Genomic DNA, 20,730 nt, shown 5'->3' with positions numbered 1-20,730 from the left:
TTAACAGGCTGAGCATTCCAAGTGCCCCAAGAGTGGATCATTTTTTAACATCCACCTTATCTACATGACACGATTTTTTCTGGAATAATAATAAGATGAAACAAGTGGCAATAATGGGGCCAGAAAATTGCAGAGCAAGATTTTTATTTTATGGAACTTCATATAGATGAAATCATGGCAGGAAAACAGACAAAACAAAACAAACAAACAAACAGCAACAACAACAACAACAAATATATATATATATATATATATATATATATATATATATATATAATAAAGAGGAAAATAATGGATACTTTTTACTTGCACTAAGAATTTTTTCGGGGCGCTTGGGTGCGTGGCTCAGTCTGTTGGGCATCTGACTTCAGCTCAGGTCATGATTTCCTCGGGCTCTGTGCTGACAGCTCAGAGCCTGGAGCCTGCTTTGGACTCTATGTTTCCCTCTCTCTGCCCCTTCCCCGCTCATGCTCTGTCTCTTTCTCTCTCAAAAATAAACATTAAAAATTCTTTTAGGGGTGCCTGGGTGGCCCTGTCAGTTAGGTGTCTGCCTCTTAATCTTGGCTCTGTTTGTGATCTCAGTTTGGGGGTTCCAGCCCCACATCGAGCTCTGTGCTGATGGTGCTGAGCCTGCTTGGAGTCCTGTCTTTCCTTCTCTCTGCCTCTACCCCACTTGTGCTCTCTCTCTCTCTCTCTCAAAAAATAAATAAATTAACTCCAAAAAATTTTTAAAGAATTAAAAAATCATTCCTATATGTTCATCTGTTGCATTGATAAATTATAATTTTTGTTTTTTGAGGCTTAAGTTATACAAATTTGTCCATGACTTTTTAAATTTTTTTTTTCAACGTTTTTTATTTATTTTTGGGACAGAGAGAGACAGAGCATGAACGGGGGAGGGGCAGAGAGAGAGGGAGACACAGAATCGGAAACAGGCTCCAGGCTCCGAGCCATCAGCCCAGAGCCTGACGCGGGGCTCGAACTCACGGACCGCGAGATCGTGACCTGGCTGAAGTCGGACGCTTAACCGACTGCGCCACCCAGGCGCCCCCTGTCCATGACTTTTTAAAAATTGATCTTCTTCATGCCCAATGGGTATTATCAGCAGAATTATCAATCTTATTTCTCTCCTTGTTGTTCAAAGAATGATTTTTACTAATTTTAATTTTGAAAGCTTTTTAATTTTCAAAAGTATTCTTTCACATGAAGCAACCTATGCAAATTAAGAAAAGTCTTAAATGCAAGTGTTTCAGAGATTCATAAAACCTATTTGGGAATCTATTATAGTTCTTTATCTTCCTTCTCATAATTTTCCTATTATAATATCTCAAACAAAAAGTAAACATTATAAATTTCAATTATATTTATTAGAAACTACTGAAGTTATTTTTCTTTTATAATAATTATTTTAAATGGCTGAATGATAGTGAACATTGACTTTATTGATTCATTAATTTAGAATGAGTATCAGTTCTCCATGAAATAATCAAGAAAATACAATATTTCTTTTGATGTCTTTGACAGTATAAGATGAACATCTTTTATCAGTTCTCTGGGCATTCTTCTTTGAGATTTGATTCTACTCTACTTTGGAAGGTTCCATTTTCTTACTTGTGTGCCTGCATAATTAATATCGTACTCCACAATTTCCATGCACCGACTTTCAAAGAATGATTTCAAAGCTTAGTGTTTCACTGTACGTTCTTTAAGGCTGATTCTGGCTGTTTGTGAATACCTTTTGCTTCTGATTAGCCTCATTTAAAACTTAACATTGGGGGAGAAAGATAACTCACAAAAGAAGAATTGCATACATCTCCTGCAAAAAATTATATAATATTTTGAGTTTGGAGACACAAAATACACTCAAAGAAAGAAGGTCAAAACAATTATGAATTCTTAGAAACTTATTCTCAAGGTGAACATGCCGAACTGAATCTCAGAGCACTCGGAGATGTCTGTATAACTATAGAAATTCTCTGTATTAACTTTCACGTAAAAATACTCTGTATTAGTGTTTATTAAAGTATAAGTATTACAAATGTAAGAAGCTGAAACTTACAGAGATACTACTGAAACTAAACATTAACTGCAGCAATTGTTTAGAACTTAGGCTAATGAAAGATATTTTCTGAAAGTATTTGGCATTGTTGGGTTTTGGTGATGATAAAAAAAAAAAAGAAAGAAAGGCTGACTTTCAGTCAGTGTTATTATTGTTTTAAACTCCTCAGGGTGCCTGGGTGGCTCAGTCAGTTGGGTACGTGTCCAACTCTTGATTTCCGCTCAAGTCATTCATGGTCTCATGGTTCCAGAGAGCAGAGAGGGCAGAGTCAGCTTGGAATTCTCGCTCTCTGCACCTCCCCTGCATGTGCACTCTGGTGCTCTCTCTCTCTCTCTCTCTCTCAATTTGTCTAATAAATAAAAAAAAAATTTTAATAAATAATAAATAAACAAATAATTTATTTCTCCACAGACATTGTACCCATCTGCTTATTGCCTTTCCCCAGGGTAAACTGTTGCCGCTACCCCACTCTTGTCATACAACTAAATGAAGACACATGAGCCTTGTGTTCACCGAGGGAAGTTGGAAAGGTTGAATTAGGGCAGCTAGCTTCTCTCTCATTCAGCCCTTGCAAAAATCCCTGTTGCTGCCTTGAGTTACTTCCTCCCTGAGTCCCCCTCTCACACAGAACCCAGACTTTGTAAAAACGAATCTGTTTACAAATCCCCCAGTTGCTTTCTTGTGCTTGTAGAATAATGCTTTTAATTCGTTAACCCCATCCGGTATTAGTCCCTGACTATCCGCCGCCCACCCCCACCCCCGCCAGAGTCCTCACCAGCTCTCAGAGAGGTCAGCTTGTCCCTCCTCCTCCAGTGCGCCAGATTCTTTCGCACCTATGAGCTCTTGGACATGTTGCTTCATTTTTAATTTAAAGCTCTTAGTGATTTTGAGTGGAGACGATAAGATATTTTTTTTTAATTTAAGACCCAGAAAAATACCTGTTTATCTGAAAATATTCCTGACTCTGTCATGCAGAATGCATAATTCTGGGTCCACTTTTAGGCACATTTCTAATTTCTCATTAAAATTTCTAGTGTGAGAAATATGCCCACCATATGTTAAGTAAGTGCTTATTGTTAAAAAAAAAAAAGTATAAAATGGGATTCTACCAGAGTAAAACACAGATCTGTCATGAAAATTTTCAAGATATAATTTAAACACAAAAGTCAGTAACTATGTTCAATTATATCTTTAGAGATGATTTAATCTAAAACTTATCTATCTTGAAACGTTTATATACATATAAGTATATATATATTTATACTTATATATATAAAAGTATATAAAGAAATATATATATGTATAGAGAGAATAAGTCTTCTGTGTACAGAATTTGTATCTATGACTAAAATTCATCAAGGCTAGAACGATTTCAATGACCAATATCTTAGAAATCTTAAAAATTGAGATGTGTATTTTATTATTAATGTTCAATTTCCATCTTCAAAACATGCTTAACCTAAAGCAAGTTTTTAGAAAGATAACTTAGACCTAATTTGGATGAAAAATCATAAAAGTTGGATGAATGTATACATTCACTGTCAAGTATTTCTACCGCACCCAATGCACGCAATGTACTTTGCCATGTCGTGTATTCCATGCGATGTATATCATGAGATATATTTGCCTTGTGCTATATTCAGTCATACAAGACAAGGTGACTGTGATCACGGAGCTCACAGCATAGTAGCATTCAAGATAAATATGCAACTATCAACATTATAGTTCTTCTGTCACTGACTTTGGAAAATGTTTTTAGCATTCTACTAATCTTGTAAGGAAAAGTGTCACTTGATATTCTAATGTGCTCTAGTATTGATGTGCTCTAAGCTTGCTTAGGGTGTATCTCCATCACTGCAGGGAACTCATTTTGTTATAGCTGCATTATAATTATATAATTCACCAGTGTGAGCTCCTTGAAGATAGAGACAATAGATTTATAATTTTCTCTCTCTGATGCCGAAAATCCAGTGCATTGTGTATTGGTTGTATGATAGTTGAATGCGTTTATAATTATATGGTAAACACCCTATATTACATGCATTTCCTTAGAGAAGATACAGTGTGTGTCCTTAAAAATCTTTAAGCATTGCTTTTGTTTGTGATATCACAAATTCTAGAAAACTTACATTAATGTAAAGGATTACATTTTCCAAAAAAAAATTAAAAAAACAAAACAAAGCAGATTCGTTATAACTTTGCCTCTCAGGGCTTTAAGAAAAACAACAACAACAACAACAATAACAACAACAACAACAGTGTAGTTTTGCAAACATGGCCAGGAAAGATTTTGATTTCTCTCCAACTGAACATTGTCATTTCCGTCATGTCAAAGAAAATTGTGTGTCTTACCAGTCTCTCAATTTTTTTCTGAAGATATTGATATGTGAGAAAATGTGAACCATAAATGGGAAAGATTATTGTCAGTTAGCTGTAGTTTCTTTTCTTACCTCACAATTAGAACAGTGGTTAGAATGAAAGTGTTCAATGGCACACAATGTCTGTGATTTAAAAATTGAAAACTTCACCACTTACAGAATATAATGGACAAAATAGACTATCTTGCAGTGGCATATTTTATACTTTTATAAGTATAAGAAATAATTTTATAATCATGGAAAAGATAAGATATAAGCATATAGAACATAAAAAGTTATGCAAAAGCCAAATGTAAATATACATTTCTTCTCTTTTGCATGTTTTTTTTCTGATAACTTCTAACACATTTCATGCAATGAGCATTGGGTTACAGATGTAGCGTTTTGTGTTTCATTTTAATATGCAACCGATATTCAGTGCTCATTTTCAATGTTTTGAGTATAAACTAAGTAAAATATGCCACATTTTTATTTTCAGCAAATTGGTTCTTGTGATTATCTCTTAAATTAAAAAAAGTATGCCTTTTTGTTATCCTGTATCTCTTAATAATTTAAGGATCATGATATCTTCGGAGATTTTACTGAAAACTATTGACCTTTTCCTCACCAGTTAGCAGAAATGCACATAGACATAATTCTTCACAAGCATTATCAAGATACCCATGCAGACAGTGAAACAAAGCCATTAATGAATCCCTGAAAATCCTTGGAAAAGAAGGTAGCAAAGACCCTTCTCGTCCAAAATATCTTCAAATTAACCCCAAGCAAATTTTATTAACTATATAATTTACAAGTAATCTATTTTATTTGTTACTGGTTTATTATTTGGGGGAGATATATAACTGTATTTAAAGGGTATTCACCAATTCTTAATTATTTGTGAATGTACCCCAACACAGGCCTTGTTACATGATATTTCCCAGGTTCCACTGGGTATAAATTATCATCGGATTATACACTCATATGAGTATATGTATAGACATGAAAATAAGCATGCACAATCCATGCCCTGCTAGGTTCAGTGATGATGGTTAACCTCTGGTTTAAAGTTATTATGGCCTCCATTCTTGGTAACAGATGTTAACAGGAAATAATGGAATTTTCCTGATGAGATAGTTTGGTTTTAGAAGTGTTTTGGAAAACAAGTAAAGTGCAAAGTTTCACTAGGCCCCTCAAATAAAAATGATGTAAACCCACAGATGACAGTTTAATGGGTTTGGGCAGGAGGATGGGGCTATATAATATCAAGATAGATGGTGTTGAATCTCATGGATAGATTCGGTTACTGACTCTACAGATCAATAATGGCAATCATGATGATGATTTACGGTTAGGGAAACATATTTTGGTGATATCGAGGGCTTGTCTGACAATACATATTCAAAAGACATATTGAATGCCCTGAAATGTTAGCCTTGTCACTGATGATTCTGGTATTTTTTAAATGCACTAAAAAAGACTTTTTTCTTCTTTTTAAAAATATTGGGCTGCATAAAAATATTTAGTTTTACCAATTACAGCTGAAGATTTTAGTGTGTTTCAAAATATGACACTAAGGTTTAATTGTGTTTCAATCAAAAAGTCTAATATTAACCTCTATTCTTTTAAAGGCAAACTCACTGTAGATTAGGAAATAAAATAGTTTCACCTCTATTTAGTACATTCCAAGGAGGAAAAAATGACATTGAAGGATTTTCATTATAGTAAAATTGCACAGTGATATATTGTGTTGTATTTGGGGAGGGCATCAGGATTGCATAAAACTGGACACCACTGCAGCTGTTAGGAAAACAATCATTGACATCTTTGCTACAAGAAAAATGGCAATTTTGCTATGGAGATTGGTAAAAATACAACTAATCAGAAGTCACTTTCAAGGTATTTGAGAGTCCCTCCCTCTCCCTCCAAAATAACAAACAAAAGAATCTTCAGAATTTGATTCTGACATATATATATAGCAAATATAATGATCAGAATGTTACATAATAATGCAAATATTAGTTTAAATATCTGCAGTGAACTCCTATCGTGTGACATTGCAGTTAATTTTCTTCTGTGTCTGGGGCTCTCCTCACAGAATGGAGTGAAGGGATGTGGCTGAACATGTGTACCACAGAAGATTTGTGTTTTTTTGTTTTGTTTTGCTTTTCCTGGAAAGTACCAGCAGAAGTTGATCCCTGAGTCTAAGCCGTGTAACTTCTATCAGCTCACTATTTCTTATCTGTGCCTTTGTTTCCATGTCTGCAAAATGTCAGCCAGTATAAGTAAGGGAAACAAATGCACACTTCCAATGTTATCTCAATGAAGGACGTCAAGCTGCAAATAAAAGAAAAACATTTACATCATTCGTTGGATTCACTATGACATGATTCAAATGACTTTCTTTTTCCTAATAAAAATACTCAATAATTTGTTATAAGATATTATTTTATTATTGCTTTATGATTTTTATAGGAATACCAACAATGTTTACCTTTTCTTGATAAGAATCTTTATTGTTATATATCTCCAATATCTATAATAATCTTCATTGCATGTAAAGACCTAGGTTTAAAATAAATGTATTCCCTCTTACTCCTTCATTTAAATCATTTCCTGACTCACCAAACATACATTTCATTAATCCTACATACCATTTTTTTCAACTGTTCTTCATTACTTTGATGGTTCCTTTCTCTTGCCTGCTAGGTTTAATGCTATCATCAGTCATAATAATCATCCCTTACCTATGTCTCCCAATCACTTTTCCATTTCTCAGTTTTACATACTGATTTTGAAAAACCTGATTAAATTCACCTTCCTGACTGTCCCATGCCTATATTGCATGTAGCTGAATGTGGCTGGAAAGTAGTTTGCAAACAGATTCTCAATTTCCTTTATCTACCCATTCTCTCTCTCTCTTTAGTATTCTCAAAGCACTTACTTGCTTTCAACATTATTATGTAATCTGCATATTTGGTTACTATTTATTAATAATTGAAGTGTTGAAAAATAAAGTATTAAAGACTACTTCCTTTCTTAGAACATACATCCTTACAAGACCTGGGATCTTTGATGATTTGTTCACAGGTATATATCAAGTCTGTGTTAGACATATGTCTAATATGTTAAACATTCAAAGATATTTGCTGTAAGAATATACACAATATGTTTTTTTTTAATTTACATCCTCATCTTCAGATTCTCTACACTGTAGGAAAATTGTTTTATTTTGGACTCACTGAGATTTCCCAAATCACATCTATTTTTATGTGCATATGTGTATGTGTGCGTGTTTTGCAGATAAAATGTTGATTAACGTTTTTGTTCTCATTCACATTCTCCATCCTGGATGAGTATATTTCTGTTGAAAACTCTCACAGAATAATTATAATGGGCTCTGAACAGGTTTTTTCCTTTTTGATAATATGTTGCTTCTGGGTCACATCCTTTTCCAGAGATACATGGTGTCTATGAGAGATAAAAGTTCTTCAAACTATATGACGGCCAATTCCGAATTGCAGTTTTAACCTTTTACTATAAAATGCTTTTCAATTAAATTTCAGCTTTCAATGTCAATCAATCAAATATTGTAATTCCTTCAATCCCATTAAGTTGCTAAATCCCACTAAATTCTTTTCTTACTTAAAAAACTGATTAATTTCTGGACTCATAAATTCCTTGGTCATTATATAGTGAGGGGACAATTTGGCTGATAATTCTCGCTTAAGGGATGAGGAAACTGAGGACTTAAAATTTTGGAAACTAGTTCAAGGTCACAAATATGATGTACTTTATACTTTGAAATGGTTCCTGAGACTTTTATTTTCAGTAGCTTAGTATAAAACATTTCATGCATGCAAGAAATTATACCTTCATATCTCTTTTGGGAAAGGAAAAATTACAATTGAAAATATTTCTCATTCAGATAGCCTTGATTCTATTTGACATTTTAACTGTACTATCTTTAACCCATATAATGAATGGATTAGGTAATTACATTACTCTATAGATTCTATTAGCATAGGCAGACATTAGAATTTGGGAAACCAATTTGGCTGGTAAATTAGAAGAAGAAGTTAGTTGGAATAGCCTGAGGAAAATGAAAAATAGAATTTCTTTTACGTTAAGTCACAGGTTACAAAATTAGAAGTCTACATTGTTCTTTGTTAAAAAACCTATCTCATTCACATTATAATACACACTACTCCATTTTATACAAATTCACTGTAGAATATCATATTTTTCCTTCTTGTTACCTGATATTATAATTCTCTCCCTTTAATGTATTTAATAAAATGGTTGAGATTCCATAGTTCTTTCTCATGTTCTTTTTTATTATAATACACCATCACTTGAGAATGGAAACTAGATGAACTCCACCTTTAGGATTTTTTCACCTGAGTGTGCACATCATATGGTAAAGAGTAGCCCACTGTATCTGCTGGCTTTGGCCACATCCGTGATGATCAGAATCACCATATGCTGTTAAAAGATACCGATTACCTGATGAGTATTCATTTATAAAATGGAAACCTAAGGAAACACAGGGAAGAATTTGAGATGTTTTAAAATACCTGAATAAGTCTTGGGGTGCCTGAGTGGCTCAGTTGGTTAAGCCTCTGATTCTTAGTTTTGGCTCAGGTCATGATCTGGCTCCTGAGTTCAAGCCCTGCATCAGGCTTTCTCCCTCTCTCTGTGCCTAACCTGCTCACGTGCGTGCAAGCATGTGTACATGCACTCGCTGTCTCTATCTCTATCTTTTTAAACTTTTTAAAAAATAAAATAAAATACCTGAACAATTCCAAATGAAACTTATACTTCAAATAATAGTCATAGTGCCCTTAGAAAACTTGATGTTATACCTTATGTGAGATTCTCTTCTGCCCTTAGGAAAATCTTTACAACTCCATTAGTTTGATTTCTTATCACATCAAATGAAGGACACCTAGTTCACAAAAGGTAAGCCCAGATATATGTTTGACACACATACAGTGACAGAGCTAGAAAGACCCACATTAAAAATATATATATTTTGGGCACCTGGGTGGATCAGTCAGTTGAGTGCCCCATTCTTGGTTTGGGCTCAGGTCATGATCCCAAGGTCTTGAGATCAAGTCCCGCATTGGGCTCTGTACTGAGCTTGGAGCCTACTTAAGATTCTCTCTCTCCCTCCCTTCACTAACGTGCATGTGCGCACTCTCTCTTTTTCTCAGAAAAAAAAATAGCTACTTTGAAATATAAAAACATTTTAACTAAGAAAAAAACCTCTATAATCTCATAATAGCTATTGTTGAGTGAGCATTAACTACACATTTCACTAATAACTCATTGGTCCTCAAACTATCTATACTAGGAAATTGAGACTTAGAGAAGCCTAATATTGTGACATGCTTCAAATCTGGAGCCAGGAAGTCTGAATTCAGAACCAACTTCCCAGTGGTTTGTGAAATCATAATATAGGCCAAATAATTAATATTTCAAGCTCAATAAGCATTTTCATAATTACTTAATTAAAAAAAATAGTTTATTTTTTGAGAGAGAGCAGGAGAGAGAGAGAGCGAGCAAGCAGGGGAGGGACAGAGAGAGAGAAGAAGAGAGAATCCCAATCAGGCCACACACTGTCAGAACAGAGCCTGATGTGGGTCTCAAACTCATGAAACATGACATCAGGACCTGAGCCAAAATAGAGTTGGATGCTTAATGGACTGAGCCACCCAGGTGCCCCATACTTACTTTAATGTCTGTTTTTACTTAATCTTCTGTCTTAGTCTCACTCATGTTTAAGACAATTCCAGAAATAAGATCGTTTAGAATTATTGAATGCCCATATCTGGTTATAATTGATACAAAAAGCATAAATAATTGTATTAGCAGTCTATGCTGATTAGCAGTATTCTTCAACAATGTCTTGACTAACACTATTTTTACTAGTCAAGCATACAATATTACAGATGACTTAACAGAAGTGAAAAAAAAATTCCTTAGTGTGTAAGATGCTTAAAAGTTCATTCTTACCTAGAAATTATATATAAACTCATTGTAAAATAGTGAACATTTGGTAATCTCAGTAGATCAACTAACCTAATTACTTTAAGAAAGCAAATAGTTGTTTAACTACTTTAGGAGTTATTTTAGACACAAGCTTGTTTAAAACAAGTTATGAATTAAATCTGTATCTAAAACTTATGAAGTCTATGAAAATAATCCAAAGTTCAGATCTTGAAGCTAACCAGGTAAGCTAATAATAAGAACTCTCATATGAGCTACAAAGAATTATTCAAAGGTAATCAATAGTATCTGGAATTTCCAATTCCTTGGAAGAACAACAATATGATATTATTTTCAAAGGTCCAGTTCACTTCCAGAAGGATTCCTGACATATTTCTTTTCTATGGTCGTTGTATACTTGACACTTTGGTACAATTTTTGTTAAACCAGGGGATTGTTCTACCTTAAAGGAGAGAGTATAATTGGATTATTTATACAGAATAATATAGACAATTTTAAGTACATACGTAATTGTTAGTGGATTAGTTATGTCATCTAAACTTTTTACATCCTTGCTCTTATGTACATTTTACATTATTTTCTTTTTAGTGCCTTTCGTTTTGTTATTTATTTATTTATTGATGCATTTATTTTTGAAGTGCATAAGAATAGGATTTTTTTTCCTTCATCCTCATGATTCTCACTAAGTCATTGTGGGATGTGAATCAGTAGTTTGCATTCTTAACAAGTTCCTGGTGATTCAAATGAATTAGGTATTGTACTTGGAGAAACACTGACAGTATTTTTTATTTCCAACACACATAACTATAAATTTGTTTCTAGGAAGGCTTGGTGTTGTCACAAAAGAGAGAGTTGCAGAGCGCAACTGGAAAGCTTTGCTTGTACCACATTTTTTATTGTGTCATTGTCTAAAGCAAGTCACATGGCCAAGCCCAGCATCAGTGAGAAGGCACTACCAAAGAACATGCATAAAGAGAGGGGAAGTTTTGCTTTGTTTTGTTTCCTTTTGTTTTGCACATGGACCAAGATGGCAGGATAGGAGGATCCTGACTTTCCCTCTTCCCACAGATGCACTGAATACACAACTACAAATGATCAATTCCCTCTGAGAGAAATCCAGGTACTTGTTGAATGAATCCAATACACCAGGTGACAGAAAACATCCATATTGAAACAGGTAAGAAAGACTGAGACACACGATAACCATAAACCCCACGCCCAGCACAGCACCTTACAATATATAGGAAATCCCAAACTCCAAGTTTTCTGTGAGGAGTAAAGGGTTGGACTGTACATATAGCACCTAAGCTTTTAAGACTCATCACTTTCTTCAACTATCCACTCCAGGCTCAGCATAGAAGAAGTAGCAAAAATGTCCATCTCCTAGTCTTTCCCTGGAAGGGAATTGACTACAGCTTTAAAAAGTACCTACCTCAGGGTCAAGCTTCTAATCAGCCTACATCCAAGAGCTGGATGAGATCTTCTCGGAAGCCTGAAAGAGCCAGTGGGCAATCTCCATGCCTTCTTTCTGTCTCACTGCAACAATAAAACCAAGTCACCAGCTTCTCCCTGTGAGGATCTTTCTCCACAAATATAGCACTCCAACTTTTAAGGCTGCCATCATAAGAATGAGCCCCCAAATTACCTATGTGTGAACCAATAGGTCTCAGCTTTCATGATTCCCACAGAACCATAGTTAGCAAATAGACAGTTTTTACATGGGTGTGTGAGCATTTCCTGCAATGATATGTACATGTCCCTCAGGAATATAAAGAACATTCCATCCAGAGCAGGAGAATATACATTGTTCTCAAGAATGCATTATTCTCAAGTGCACATAGAACATTCTCTAGGACAGATTAATGTTAGACCACAAAACAAATCTTAAAAAATTTAAGAAGATTGAAATCATACCAAGTATCTTATCCAACCACTATGGTATGCAACTAGAATTCAATAATTAAAACAATTGAAAATTCTCAAGTCAATAGAGATTAAATCACATGCTCCTGAACAATCAATGGATCAAAGAAGGATCAAAAGGGGAAGAAAAAATATCTTTAAAGAAATAAAAATAGAAGCACAACATACCAAATTTAAGGGATGCAGCAAAACACATTTCTAAAAAGGTAAGTATACATCAATAAACATACTCAGAAAGATCTCAAACAATTTAACTTTACTCTCAAGGAACTATAAAAAGAAGAACAAACAAAGCCCAAAGTAGGTAGAAGGAAGGAAATAACAGATATTGGAGTGGATAATAGTGAAATAAAGACCAGAAAGACAATAAAATATATCTATGAAACTAAAAGATATTTTTTTAAAGATAAACATTTATAAGTCTTTAGCTAGACTAACAAATGAAAAGGAGAGAAAATCCAGATAAACAATAGCAGAAATGAAAGATGAGACATTCCAACTGATATTACACAAATACTATGGATCATAAGACATTACTATGAGCAATTATATACCAAAAATTGGATAACTTAGAAGAACTAAATACATTCCTAGAAACATACAACCTAACAAGTCTGAATCATGAAGAGATTAAAAAAAACCCTCAAAAGACCATTTATGAGTAAGGAGATTGGATCAATAACCAAAACCTCCCAACAAAGAGAAGTCCAGCACCTAATTACTTCACTGGTGAATTCTACGAAACATTTTAAGAATTAATACCAAAACTTCTCAAAATCTTCCAAAAAATTGAAGAGGAAAGAATACTTCCAAACACATCTTGTAAGGCCAGAATTTCCCTGGTACTAAAGCCAGATAAGGCTGTTAAAAGTAAAGAAAATTATAGGCCAATATTCCTGGTGAACAAACATGCAAAAAATTTTTTCAAAAAAAAATTTAGCAAGCCAAATTCACTACCACATTAAAAGGATCATGCCATATCAAGTGGGACTCATTCCTATGATGCAAGGATGGTTCAGCATGTGCAAATCAATAAATGTGATGCCCCACATCAGCCAAAATGAAAAGTAAAAACATTTGACCATCTGAATAGACACAGAGAAAGCATTTGACAAGGTTCATTACCTCATGATAAAAACTCTCAATACAGTGGGTATAGAGGGAACCTATATTAACATAATAAGAACCACATATGACATGCTCACAACTAACATCATACTCAACAGTGAAAAGCTGAAAGTTTTTCTTCTAAGGTCAGGAAAATGACAAGGTGTCCACTCTTGCCACTTTTATTCAACATAGTACTGGAGGTCCTAGTAAGTATAATTAAGCAAGAAATAGAACTAAAATTTATTCATATCAGAATGCAAGAAAATTGTTTCTGTTTGCAGATAACATGTGTTTTTTTAATTTTTTTCTTTTAACATTTATTTATTGTTGAGAGACAAAATGTGAGCAGGAAGGGGGCAGAAAGAGAGGGAGACACAGAATCCAAAGCAAGTTCCAGGCTCTGGGCTGTCAGTACAGAGCCTGATATGAGGCCTGAACTCACGAACTGTGAGATCATGACCTGAGCTGAAGTCAGATGCTTAAGCAACTGAGCCACCCAGGTGCTCCATAACATGGTTTTATATAAAGAGAATCCTAAAGATTCCACCAAAAAGGTTAGAAATAATGAATGAATTTAGTAATGGTGTATGATACAAAATCAATATACACATATCAGCTGTGTTTCTATATACTAAAAACAAACTATCAGAAAAAGAAATTAAGGAAATAAACCCATTTGACAATAGTATAAAAACAATAAAATACATAGGAATAAATAGAATAAAGGAGGTAAATGTTCTGTATATGGAAAACTATAAAACATGGATTAAAGAAATTGAGAACACACAAATGAATGGAAAGATATTTGAGTTTATGGATTGGAAGAATTAATATTGTTAAAATGCCCATACTACCCAAAGTGATTTGGGTAGTGTAGATTTAATGCAATGCCTATCAAAATTCCAAAGGCATTTTCCACAGATATAGAAAAAATATCCCCAAATTTGCATGGAACCACAAAAGACCTCAAATAGCTAAAGCTGTCTTGCACAAGAAGAACAAAACTGGAGGCATCACACTTCTGAGTTCAAACAATATAACAAAGCTACAGTCATCAAAAGAGTATGGTATTGAAATAAAAGCAGACATAGAGATCAATGGAACAGAATCAAGAGACCAGGAATAAACCTACACATATGGTCAATTAACATTTGACAAGGCCTCCAGAATACACAATGAGGGAAAAATAGTCTCTCTAATAAACAGCATTGATGAAACTGAATATCCACATGCAAAAGAAAGAAAGTGAGCTCCTAGCTTAACACTGCACATAAAACTAACTCAAAATGGATTAAAAACTTGAACTTAAGACATTAGACTCTAACACTCCTGAAAGAATATCTAAGGGATAAGCTTGTTGAATTGGTCTTAGTAATGTTCTTTTTTGTTATTGTTTTTTTTTTTTTTTCACCAAAAGCAAAGGAAATGAGAGCAATAACAAACTAGTGGGACTATATCAAACTAGAAAGCTTCTTCACAGCAAAGAAAACCATCAACAGAATGAAAGGGCAACATATGGGATGGGAGAAAATGTGTGCAAACCATACATCCAAAGGGTTAAATGTCAAAAGTATATAAGGAATTCATACAATGCAGTAGCAAACAAACAAACAAAACCTGAATTAGAAAATGAACAGAGAACCTGAATAGACATTTTTTTCCAAAGAAATGATACAGATGTCCCAAAGGTATATTTATGCTCAATATCAGGGAAACACAAATCAAAACTACAATGAGCTGTTTACCTCATTCTTATTAGTATCTCTATTATCAAAAAGACAAGAGATAATAAGTGTTCCTGAGGATGTGGAGTAAAGGGAATCTTTGCGCACTGTTAGTGGGAAGGTGAACTGGTAGAGTCACTATGGAAAACAATATAAAGATTCCTCAAAAATATTTAAAAAGAACTATTTTATGATTCAGCAATCTTACTTCCAAATATATATCTGAAGGAAATTAAATCGCTACCTTAAGATATTTGTACCCCCACGTTCATCGCAACATTCTTTGTAATAGCCAAGAAAAGAAAACAACCTGTGGGTCCATTAAAGATGAGTGAACAAAGAAAATGTGATATCTGTATTATGGAATATATCAGGCCCTAAAAAAATGAAATTTTTCCTCTTCAGACAACATGGATGAACCTGGCAGGAATTATGTTAAGTTAAATAAGCCAGACAGAGAAATACAAGTACTTCATTTTATCACTTACATAAGGAAAAAAAAAATGAACGTATAGAAACAGAGTAGAATGGTGTTTGTCAGGTGCTGGGGATGGGGGAGAATGGAGAGAGTTTGGTAAAAGGGTACAAACTCTCAGTTATAAGATGATTAAGTTCTGAAGATCCAATATATAGCAGGTCTATAATTACTAATAGTGTCTTATATAATTGAAATTTTCTGGAAGAAATCTTAAAAGTTCTCACAAACAATGGGACAAAAGGTAACTTTGTGAGGTGATGGATGTGCTAATTAACTTGATTGTGTCTTTCACAATGTATGGGTATATATTTGAGAAATAAAGAGTTGGTTGTGTTTTTATGTTGTAGGTTTGGGGATGGCTTACAATGAAGCAAAAGCTAAAGTGGGTATCTGAGCTGTTGGTGAATCAAGAAGTAGGACCAAAAAGTTGACTACTAGGTATCTTGTGCTCTGGGCATGTGCACATGTGTGCATTTATCAATAATCAATTTACCATTTCCTTTCATGGAATTTACTGTCGGATATGATAAGGTGGCCAGGCAGTTATAACTAGTTTGTGAATTTTGGTGAGAAATGTTTAAGGGATAATTTAGAATGGTGGGAATATTTATAATGATCCTCCTTATACAAGTTAAAGTTAGATGGCAAGGACTTTTCTATTTCATGAAGTGATGTGCAGTAAAATTTTGCACAGCTCTTTAATGTCAATTTGCATCATTAAGGAAAGAATGGGAATATGTTAATTATTTTGCGAATTATTTTTCTATGTAACCACATTCATTTCCATTTTGGAGTGAGTCTCCAAAACTAAAATTCAAGCTTACTATATTCAGTTGTGTCCTAGGTGACCTTATTTAATGCATGGTTATAATTACACTGAATAATCAATGGAAAAAACAGGAAACTTCAAAGTCTAATGAATAGAATACTCTATGGTATTTAAGATAAAAAATGACTAGCTTTTCATTTTTTTTCCTATGCTTTTTGCAAAACTAATTCCCACCTTTCACCTGCATGAACTCTAACTGGGATACATGATACACTTTTGGCCATGTAGGTTAGTTCCATTAAAAACACCATTGCTTACAAAGTTATAGATTTGCACTTTCCATCCAACACTAACCACTATTGATTTTTAAAATAACTTTGCCCTTATACAGGTTGCTTTTATACTTCATCAAGACAGGACTCCAGGTCAAAATGATATCTCATGGTCTTTTGTTAGGACAATTAATGGTCTCTGATTATATCCCCTAGTCTATTGTGATAATCTAACACTAAAAATAAAATTTTAAGAATTACCAGCCTTCATTTGTACTGAAAGTTTTTCTAGAAAAACTAGAATATTTAGACCATTTCTAAAAATGTTCTCCAAAAAAATATGGGTCAAAGAAAATTATAGGTTTAATTCAATCAGAATTCATCATAAAATATTTTTTCTTTACTAACAAGCCAATAGCTCTACAGGACAGTTGCTGGCTTCATGGTGTTTACTGAATAGAAGAAAAGTAATTTTTTGACTCATCAGTATTTTACAAATCTGTGCAAGTGGGTGATGATAGAGAGCAAGGGCAAGAATTTTCCAGTACATATTCCGGAAAACACTAAATCCATAGGTCATTTTGTAAATGTTCCTCTTAATGTAAAGATGTAGAAAGAAGTTTAAAGCAAACAAAAAAGATCATCTCTGTGTTAGATTACGAGTACTATGTAAAATCCAGAGTCTGATTCACTAAGCTTTTAGCTGTGACTTCGGAATATTTAGTTCTCAGACATCTTTTGGTTTCCCAGGCCCATCGACTTTCTGGAGCCATGTGTCCTGCTTTCATATCCATTATAATGTTTCTCCTCCTTTTCTCCACCTTCCCAATCTAGTCATGCATGTAATATGTACTTATTAACTGCCTACTTTTTGTCAGCAATTGTGCTAAGCACAGTGCTAAATATTGTTAATTCTGGTTAGGTCTAATGTCTCTGATAATGAGTTTTTCAACATTGCCTGGACATGAGCAGCTTCTACTACAGTTACACTTAGAAACCATGAAAGAGGTCTCCAATCCTCTTCCAATGGTAATCATATAGCAATGAACTCGAGAACTCGGACTTTGAAAATAGAAAACTCTGGTATTAAATTCTTACGTGACTTAGTAACATGTTAACTTGGTTATGATGAAATGTGTTTGCCATGGTTTCCTCACCTGTATGTTTTGAGTTAGGACAGGTTATAGAAGAGACTCTGAGGGTTTGGGGGGTGATAGTGAAGCAGAGCCCTTCTGTAGCCCTCACACCTTCTTGCTGATCCGTTAACTCATCGTCATGTAAGACAGCAGCTTCCCCTTCCCCTTGTTCCTTTATGGCTTCACCAACTCATAAGTTGGGCATGTGTTAGCTCTGTGATGGAAAGCCCGCCTCTATGGAACACCCAAGAGCTAAGGGTAGAAGAAGCAACCAAAACGGACCCAGGTTTTAGCTTTTCTTCATGGGCTATACCTTGTGCTTTGGGTTCCATTCAGTGCTTGTTCTCAGTCTGACATCAGTCTTCCCTTCCCTACTGCCTGCCCCCACCCCCACCCCACGCTCTCTCTCTTTCTCTCTCCCCTTCTCTCTCTCTCTCTCATAAATATGAACATTCATATTGTTCATATTGTTCGTGATTGTTATTAGTAGTACAAGTTGTGGAGCCCCTGGGTAGCTCAGTCAGTTAAGCTTCTGACCCTTGATTTCGGCTCAGGTCATGATCTCTGTCTGATTCATGGGATTGAGCACAGTGTTGAGCTCTGTGCTGACAGTGCAGAGCCTGCTTGGGATTCTCTCACTCTCTCTCTCTCTCTCTCTGCCCCTCCATTACTAGTACTGTCTCTCTCTCTTTCTCTCTCAAAATAAAGTGAATAAACTTTAAAAAATTAAAAAAAAAAAGAATGTAAGTTGGTACTACTTTAAAGGAAGAGAAGTTTCAATATATATTAAAACAATACATGTATTTACATTTGGATCCAGAAGTGTCACTTTTTAGAGTGAAGTCATATCTCCAACTATATGAAAATACATATACAACAGGTTATTGATTGCTACATTGCTTAAAAGGATGAGATACTGGAGGAAAATACATTCAAAAGCATAGAATATTGGCTGAATAAACTATGGTATAATTACACACTGGAGTCTATTCAGTTAGTAGAAAAACAAGGAAAGTCTACATTAACTGATATGGAGTAATTTCCATATAATGTTAGGTGAAGACAACAATAATAGAGTATACACTGTATGCTAACATTTGCATTGAGAGGGAGATTAGGAAATATATAAGTATCCACAACTTCTAAAAAAACAAAACCTAAGAATGATTGCTCTAAAACTTCTCAGATCTCCCTTTTCTTCTTTTTGATATAGTTTTGTCATTTGGATCCACATTAAACTTTTATAGAGCCAATAAAATAAAAATAAATGAGGTTTGGGGAAAATCTTTAAAATGGAAAACAAATTAACTTAACTGTATTTCAAATGACTAGCACAGCCAAACTGAAAAGTGGAACAAAGAAATAACTCAAGTAACTTGTGAACACATTGTCACAGTACTTTGACAATAAAGCCTTCGGTATAAAGACAAAAAAAGAAAATAGATTTTTTTTAAAGGTTTTGAAATTTGCTTGGCAAGCTTTCTGTATTGGCATGGATTAGTAAATTTGAAATTGCCTTCTGTGTATTGCGAGACTGGGAAAGGAGAATGCGTACTGTGGGCCACAGTAACAAGGTGTTTCCCTTTTGGGAAAGGGAGTAGCAATACAGAAAGGGGTTGGACAGAGAGTAGATCTTCTAGTATGGAACTGGAATGGAAAGTATCAACTTGTTTAGCTAATGAGAGGACAATGTTCCTCATATTTCAACCCAAAAAGGGTGATTCATCTTATCCTCCCTCTTAAACGTTACTAATAAAAAGTATTGAACAGTTCTGGAAATGTTTTAACCCGTGGAGTTCGTTTTTTTCCTCTCTGGCATCTCCATCTTCCAATGTAAAACTTGAGTAAGAAAAATACATCAGAAATCTATTATGCTCTCTCAGAGTATGTGGACATCCAAAAAAGAAACTTATTTGAGTTTGTGATCATTTTGTCTTTTATTATGAGGCGAGTTAGTAGAGTGGCATTTATTTCCAATTTAGTACACTCGTCCCAGTAGACTGATGGCACGGATGCAGTTGAAGCCTTACTTTTGAGGGTTAATATTAAATCATCATTCTTATATTCTTCTTCCTCATTAGATCAATAATGCAAAAGGTCTAATGTAATGTCAAAGGACTTGCATTTATCAAACTGGAAATATCTTGTGGCACTCCCCCCACCACCCTGCCGCCTGTTTTAAAACATTACTGAAGGAATTTTATTGAATCAATAAATAACTTTAGGAGATTTTATGAACCAAGTTAGCATACAAATTGAGGGAAATACATGGATAGTTGGTAAATAGAATAAAACATAATAAATGTAAGGTTATGTAACACTAAGTTCCTTTCTGTCTTATATTAAAAATTGAACATACCTAACATTTCAGAACACATATATGATGGATTTGAAGCCTCTATTAAATCATAATTTACTAGATATAATATTGGTGTTTAATACACACTGAATTATTTTAAATCAACTTTGCAGTGACATTTTATTGAAGTTACATTTAATTTTCATTTATTAGTTAGATGATATTCAGTGCGGTGCCTCTAGTCTGAAGCAGTTGTCTGAAATCTGTTTTGAAACATATAAAAAATATCCAGCAGACCTCAAACCATCCCCCAGTTTTGCCATTTATTTTTGGGATTACGTTTAATTTCTCATAAATGCCTTGCTTAGTTCTATGACAGTCGAAAAAAAATGTTCTGCTGTTTCCTAAAAGCAACTTTCTTCAATTAAGAATCTGCCACATTAACAGCTACACAACTTTTAACTAATTAAACATGTTATAGCTTTAATGAGTTACTAAGTCAGAAGATGTTTACTGAAATAATATGCTGAAAAAAGTGTATTTAGTTATGACTGTTGTGTTGTTTAAGCAAGGACAGACAAACCTGGAGTC

Source organism: Panthera pardus, unplaced genomic scaffold, assembly GCF_024362965.1.
Source record: "Panthera pardus isolate Hobbes unplaced genomic scaffold, ASM2436296v1 HiC_scaffold_16, whole genome shotgun sequence".
In the NCBI taxonomy this organism is placed as follows: domain Eukaryota; kingdom Metazoa; phylum Chordata; class Mammalia; order Carnivora; family Felidae; genus Panthera; species Panthera pardus.
The sequence above is the reverse complement of the archived record's forward strand: the minus strand, read 5'-3'. Positions refer to the sequence as shown.